Raw genomic sequence first — 8,164 nt, forward strand, 5'->3', positions numbered from 1 at the left:
AGTCATTACAACTATGGAAGTCAGGAAAGAATAGAATGGATAAGACTCACAAGCAATGTCAAAGGTAAGTCAGTCAGTAAAGCATATTAAAGGTGGATTAAGCATAAGAGACTGTTAAAAACTGAGAACAAACTGAGGGTTGATGGGGGGTGGGAGGGAGGGCAGGGTGGGTGATGGGTATTGAGGAGGGCACCTTTTGGGATGAGCACTGGGTGTTGTATGGAAACCAATTTGACAGTAAATTTCATATATTAAAAAATTAAAAAAAAAAATTAAAAAATAAATAAATAAATAAATAAATAAATAAATAAATAAATAAAGGTGGATTAAATGGTTTGCCCGGGTGGCTCAGTAGGTCAAATGTCTGACTCTTGATTTCAGCTCAAGTCATGATCTCACAGTCCGTGAGTTGGAGCCCCATGTCCACCTTCATGATGACAGCCTGGAGTCTGCTTGGAATTCTCTCTCTCTCTCTCTCTGTCTCTGCCTTTCCCCTGCTCTCTCTCTCTCTCTCTCTCTCTCAAGATAAATAAATAAGCTTAACAAAAAATGAAGTTGGATTAAATAAATGGAATATATGGTGTTTAATATAGGCAAAAACAATGGAGCAAATGACTTTATTTTTAGATGGAAATGAATAGGCAAACCAAGAAATCTTATACATTCATAAGTTACGGTTCATGCCACTTTGAACAGACAGCTATGGTATCTCGGGTACAGCCACCAATCCGTTCCCCAGTTGTACTCTGCTTACAGAATGGAAAGAAAAGCTCTAGCTGTATAGTGAGGTGCAACTGTCGCCAGATTCTAGCCAGCACCCTTGGTCTGGCATGTCTCTGGTAGAAAAGTGTGCTTTGGCTTAAGGCAACTTTCACCTGCCCAGCCCCTTGGCTCTCCTTCCTGTATTAGTTTCCTATAGCCATAAAAAACTGCCACACATGTAGTGGCTTAAAACAACACAAATTTATCACCTGACAGTACTGTAGAAGTCTGGCATGAATTTCACAGGGGAAAACTCATGGTGTTCATTGGGTGACATTCCTTTCCAAAGGCCCGGAGGAAAATCCATTCCTGTGCCTTTTCTAGCTTCTTGAGTCCACTAGCCTTCCCTAGCTAGTGGTTTCCATTTTCATCTTCAGAGTCAGCAAGAAACATTACATCTATCTGACCCTAACTTCCTCCTCACGTCTCTCTCTGTAGCCAGGAATTGTTCTCTAATATTTAAGTATACATGTGATTAGAGTAGGTTCATCTAGATAATCCAGAATAACCTCCCACCTCACGGTCCTTAACACAATCACATCTGCAAAATCTCTTTTTCCAAGTAAGACAACATAGTCACAGGTTCAGGGGATTAGAACATGAACATCTTGGTTGGCGGGGGGGTGGGGGTAGGGGGGCACTATTCTGGCTATAACTCACCTTGTTCTTGTAACTGCACTCTTAGCAGGGAAGCCCAGAGCATGTGAATGTGACATAACCCAGGACTTGGGTGATATGAGCTTTCTACCTGCTTGCTCTCTATCATAAGCGTGTTAATCTATTCAGTCCCCTTTCCTTTGCTACTGCTGTAAATTTGAAATCTATTTAATACACTTTGTCATTCAAACATCTTCATTTAGTTTGTCTGTGTTTCATGAGCTCTGAAATGATCTGTCTGGGAGTGTACCTGAAGGTACTGAATCAAGGTAATTCCCCAAGCAACAGGATTTTAGTCTTGGCTGGTCCCCATATGAAACCTCCCAAACCCCACAACTCCATATATGTATCATACCTGGGACTAATCGCAAATGAGAAAATAAATTATTGGTCATTTATCTTTCCTGGAATAAATCAGGTGTACTTCTAAAAGAATACAAGACTGAATCAATCAAAAAGAAACATAGAAAGCTGAGCAGTAAGAGGTAGTTATAAAGGGGGAAATGGTTAGTTCACTAGAAACTAGAAACCAGAAGCAGCATACTGCTTGGGTTGCTAGGAATGATAACTTTAATCTATGCCTGGAGTAGAAATTGAAGTTCAAAGAGGGAAGTAGTTTGTGGTAGAGAAGACAGGCCAGCCGCAAAGTAGGAATAGTTTGGAACTAGAAGATAAAGCTGACATTTTAGGCGTGCAGGCCAAAAAAGCCTGACTGAGGCATATTCTGGGCCTGAATGATAAGATAAAGTTCTTTGTGCTCAGGTTTTTATTCTTATTTTTTTAAGCTGGGCCCCGTACCTATTTTTGGCACCCATCATTTGCCTATCTACATGAGTTCAACAAACGTTTCCTTGGCACTTGTTAGGTGCTAGATTGCCTAAGTGAGGCTTAAGCTAATGACTGTTACCATCTCGAGTCTTGTGGGATCCAGCCCCTCCAGGTTCTCACATCAGCCTTCCTTCCCCTTCCTCAACTACAATGTCTCCTGTTTGCAGTTCAAACACCCCAAGTGATTTCCTCCCTCAGGGTCTTTGTTGTTGCTTCCTCCACAACACTCTATTCAGATTATTTCCTAGTTAGCCATTCCCTGTGTTAGGGGTCTGTTCAACTACCTCCTCAGAGGGGTCTTCTATGACCACCTCACCTGGTTACCATCCCCCACCCTCACCCCAGCAATGCTCTGTGCTATGTCTTTTTCGTTAGCACCTATCATGATTTGCAATCACCTTGTTGTTTGCTTGGAGTTTTAAAATCTGTTTCTTTGTTTCTGTTTACTAAAATGTGAACTTGGGACGCCTGGGTGGCTCAGTCGGTTAAGCGTCCGACTTCGGCTCAAGTCATGATCGCATGGTTCGTGAGTTCAAGCCCTGCATGGGGCTCTGTGGTGACAGCTCAGAGCCTGGAACCTGCTGCGGATTCTGTCTCCCTCTCTTTCTGCCCCTCCTCCCGCTCACACTCTGTCTCTCACTTTCTCTCAAAAATAGAAATAAACATAAATTTTAAAAAAAGAAAAAAAGAAAAAAATGTGAACTTCATGCTGGGATTTTGCCTGTGTTGTCACTGCTGCATCACCAGTATGTAGCCCTCAGTGTTTTGCACACTTTAGATAAAATTTGAATGACTAAATTAATGAATAGATGGTAGAACTTATAATTCTACTTATTTATGAGATATGTACAAAACTAAAAATTGTCGTCTCTAATAGCATATGTTCATGGCTCCCAAACAGTGTGCCAAAGCATAGCAGGGACCCTCACTTAACACAGAGAGGTGATCCTGGGTATTTTAAATGTTTGAGGAAATTATGGCAATACTCAACAGGCATTAATTAGACACCATGAGAATTGTTACATCAAGGTGTTTCACAGTTTCAATGTTAGATCACGCTACATTTTTTTTAATGATGGCCTTAGTGAAAGGCTGGGTTATCTGTGGTGGCTGTGATGAAGAGCAAGTACCATGCAAAAGTTAGTGTGGAACAGGAAATGAAGTTGGCAGTATCCAATCTGATTCTAAGATTTGAGAAGCTGTACAGTGCTCATGAGGTAAGTAATTCTGGTTATTAAAATTTGAAGTCTCGAGTAGCCATAAGCAGAAAGAAGCAGGTGAAATTTATTTTAATGATATATCTTATTCAACCCAATATGTCTAAATTATTACTCTTTTCACATGTAATCAATATAAAAATCTTGAGGTAATATTTTAAATTATTTTCCACATCCCAAGTCTTCACTTTCTACCAGCCACACTTCAGGTGCCAAACGGCCACATATGACCATTGCTGGTCTACAGCCATGAAATTTTCAAGCAGGAGGCCCTTTCCACCACAAAACTCTTATCTGCTAATTTTTTTCATCTAAAAGAAGAAAACCTGTAGCCAGATCCTATGTCAGGTAGCCAATAATTGAGCACAACTTAAAAGAGAAGCTAAGAAAATAAAATAGTTTGCATTTATTACAAAATAACAGTCTGTCAATGTTTCATTCTTATTCATCTGATGTAATGGCATTCTTTTAATGAGATAATTTGTTTCAAGCACTTACACAGTACCTGGCATGAAGTAAATTCTGGATAAGTATTCTGGATAAACAATGAGTATCATTATTAATACTAATGGGGATATACCAGCTTATCAATATCCATGAATGTGATGAAGAAGAAAGAAAGCAGGAGAATAATACAAAGTACCCATTGATTACTTTTAAGACTCTTTCTGGTAGACACTGGCCAAATAATTACCTCAGAATAAATTTGTAAATTCAATGTAGAAAGTGAGTGGTAAATTAAGCACTTCTTAAAGCCTTTAAAACCTTTCAAGTTTCTGAAACGTATTACATTATTCAGGTCTGAGTGTCTCAAGTACAAGTCTAAAATATATCTTTACTATTTTGATCAAGACTAGTCAACCAGGAATTTTTAGGAGTTTGTTATTATTCATACGTCTCTCATTTTTGTTTAGCTTAGGGGGAAAAAGGTCTGTGCTAATGTTTTATTTCTGCATTCTCTATTAGGAAATCCTTTTGTTACCCTGTCCGTGTTCCTTCCCACTTAGGCAGGAATGTGGCAAATGTGACCATCCTTACCCTGGTTAAGGCAGAATTAAGCATTCCCTTCAAGCATGAATTAATGCTAACCTTTGTAAGGATGTATTTAACCTCTTAAAAATCCTGCTAGTTTCTGAAATATTCATTGTACTGAAATCAATAAATCACTGAAATCCCCACTGGGAGGGAAACTTCCTGAGGTCTCAAAGGCCAAGCCCGAGTGGAACCAGTAAACATCAGTTTCTCACAGACATGCGATTAGAACATCTGTTTGTGTCTTCTATGCCTATTAAGATGTTTACTCTGTTAATTGTAGGCATAACATGGGTATCCATCACTATTTTTGTTTTCACTCCCACTATAGGAATTCAATAACAGAGCTTTAACCAGGGCCAGCTACCTTGCCGCTCAATTAGCAACTTGTCTTTTTAAAGAGAGTATAAGAAATGAACATTGTCAGAAGCAAATAATGAGTGATGAAAGACAATCGTGAGAAAAAATCGTGAAAGTTGTAGTACAGACAAATGTATTTCACCAGTGGATATTTAAGTGGTTCTGAAGTTTCATGTTTGGGTTGATTATATCAAAAATAACCACCTCTGGGACCCAGGGATAGATTTTGAACTTCTACGAGCATTTGTAAATGCTACATTCATTAGCTTTGCCAGCTGTGCTATTGATTTACCAGCAAAGGTTTTCTGCATGAATAGGTAGTAATCTACTGTTTCTTCAATCTTAGAATATTGAGAGAAATGGAGACAGCATATAACAAAAGAAGTTACGGAAAATTATTAATTAAATTTTTGTAATTTCTCTACCTTTTAAAATTATACTAGATAAATGTAACAATCATGAATGTATAAAATAAAAACATCTGAAAATTCTCAGGTGTGGGTGAAATTTAGTAATATAGTTCACAGACAGTGTTCTAATGGTGTCATAACCCTTAAGGGATATTTAGCACACCAAAATTTGGGTTTCGATTGTCTATATAATTGCATATATGCATAAAATAAGCATTTCATATAAATTTTACTCTGTATTTACCCAGTAACCTTAACTTGTTCCCATTCACAAAAATGATTATATAACAGTAAACATCTATATAAAATCTTAAAAACATATTTGACATTTAATTGACATAATGCCTCTCTGTCAAATAATCATTCTAATATTCTAATAAGGAATAAAAATATAGCATTAATTTCACCTTCCTCTCCATTAAATATTTTTGATGATTCTGAATGTTGACAATTGCCTGAATAATAACAATAAAGCAGAAAGCAAAAAATTGGGAATATTTAGCAACTAGCTTCCTCACCGGGTCCAGCACTGTCCCTGACATATACCAGCTGGTTAAGGAGTGTATTTCTAGACCACGCAGAAAAGAGGAAATTAAAAAGAACCTAATACTCACGTGAAATTGAATTCAAGATGGACTTCACATCCACTATTTAAGTTGAAATCTCTGAACTTCCTCAAAGGTAAGCACAACCAAAGTAAAAACTCATTTGCTGAATGTTCTGCCTAAAATGATATTTTTCAAACATCTGGAAACACTCTTTTGCCTCTCTTCTAAAACCTTAAGAATTACACATTGCTGAAGCTTGATGAAGAAATTGTATTTCAGTGACTGTGGAATAGATATTCTCCACGTTGGAACAGGGCTTTTCCAGTTCATAGAATGCCCTGAGCTTTTCATGGCTAAGAGGTACATTTTAATAAGGTTCATGGAAACCCCCCTTAGCACACTTACCTTAGCTCTCGGAATCAATTCTGCCATCAGCTTCCACACAGCTTCAGAGTCATTTTATCTATCCATTGTCTCTGAACTCAGGTGGCCTCAGTACCTTCAAGACCCGCATTAATCTTGTGTCCTTATTAATATAATGTATTCTGTTTCTAAGTTAAGCCAGGATGGTAAATTCATTGGGGATTGGATCCATGTTAGAATGATTGCTACATACCCCTGTTGCCCTTATCTCAATCTCAGATGGGGCCGAAAGAAAACATGCATTTGTATATATTGGTTTTGTTCATGTTGTGGCATTCAGCGATTAGGAAAACAGAAAAGGGATACTTAATAGCCTGTGATTTCAATACTCATAGTCTTAGCCACTATGCCATCCAGCCTCTTCACCATAAAAAATTCAACACCTACTTTAAATACCCACTAAGGAGCATTTTTATTAGAACTATGACCAGAAAAAAAAGTGAAATTTCTCTAAACGAGGGACTCCTTACAATAATATTGTGAAAAAAACCTCCACAAAAGTTTGTGTGGTCTTTCAAAATCTGGAATGTGAACTTCAGGAAAAATTTATGCAATGTTTAAAATGAAGTGTATAATTTGGTTTTATGATCAAAATTAATATGCACATATTTATGTGTTTCTGAGATATAAATCAAACTTAGTGCAGTAGATTTTCTTGATGCAAACCTACAGATAAAGCTACATGCCTCAGAGAACACACCAGACTATACAGCTGTGCAACTGAATTATGAATTATATAGCCAAGTACATTTATCATGAAAATTGACCAGATTTCCTGCAGGCTAATCCAATATGGTTTTGATAACCAAAATAAAAGATAAAACATGTCTAATTCCCATAATTCACATTACCGTAACCTAAACTTAACCAAAACTCAGCAATTTTGGAAGCATTAATTTATGTAATGATCATTACATTGAAGTTAAATACCAAGGTAATAACTTATTAAATGAGTCACAAAATTTCCCAAACCATCTCTGACATATGTGGGGCTAAGTTCTATGAAATTCAACCAAATTCAACCAAAGTCAACAACAGCAATAACAAATAGGGATGGGAAGAAGGGGAGTGTTGTTTATTCTTTAAGCCTTGTGTTTTTTACAAAAGAAGCAGCTAGACCAATTTTTTTTTAAGTTTATTTATTTATTTCAAGAGAGAGAAGGAGAGTGTGAGTGGGAAAGGGGCAGAGAGAGAGGGAGACAGAGAGAATCCCAAGCAGGCTCCGAACTCTAAGCGCAGAGCCTGATGCAGAGCTGGAACTCACGATCTGAGGCGAGATCAAGAGTTGGACGCTTAACCAGCTGAGCCACCCAGGCGCCCCTAGACTGATTATTTTAAATCACAGAGTAACAAAATATCAGGATTGAAAGGGGAAAAATTATATCTGGTCAGGGACATAGCTAAAAACACAACAATAACAATGTAGGGTTTGGAGGTTATTGTATAACTCTGATGATCGTCCGCAAGGAGAAACTCAAATCAAAACGCAAGCTTGTAGGTCAGATTTTCTCTCAATAATTCTCTGCACATTTTCACACCCCTTAGGGCACTGTATGCACCTGCAGTGCACGAGGGCCTGGACACAGAACTTCTGCTGTGTGCCTTGTCACACAGTAACATTTTATGTTTCTTTTCGGGTCGCCTAAATGACGCCATAAGTATCTTAGGGACAAAAACGTATATACCTTATTTCCTCTCTGTTGCTAACATCTAGTGTACAGTTGTTGTTCTATAAATAGTTTTTGAATTATACTAAATCCAGCATGATATCTTTAAGCACAAGGGAAATCTGTTTCACTTTGTTTCTTGCATTATACATTTATACACCAAGGTAAAATGTGTGTGCGTGTGTATAAATTTACATATATACATATATATAATATATTCATTATATATAATAATATATAACTGCATATATATCATTATC

The 8,164-nt window shown here is 37.5% G+C and overlaps 1 long non-coding RNA gene across 1 annotated transcript in view; it reads right to left on the reverse strand.

The window, feature by feature from the left end:
- The window catches only part of LOC128776546 (uncharacterized), a 109,934-nt gene extending 103,940 nt beyond the window's left edge, over positions 1 to 5,994 (reverse strand). The window contains exon 1 of the long non-coding RNA XR_008421689.1: positions 5,881 to 5,994. This is a non-coding gene — a long non-coding RNA (uncharacterized LOC128776546). The remainder of the gene's footprint in view (positions 1 to 5,880) is intronic.
- Positions 5,995 to 8,164: the final 2,170 nt, after the last annotated feature.

Source organism: Panthera pardus, unplaced genomic scaffold, assembly GCF_024362965.1.
Source record: "Panthera pardus isolate Hobbes unplaced genomic scaffold, ASM2436296v1 HiC_scaffold_13, whole genome shotgun sequence".
Classification (NCBI taxonomy): Eukaryota; Metazoa; Chordata; class Mammalia; order Carnivora; family Felidae; genus Panthera; species Panthera pardus.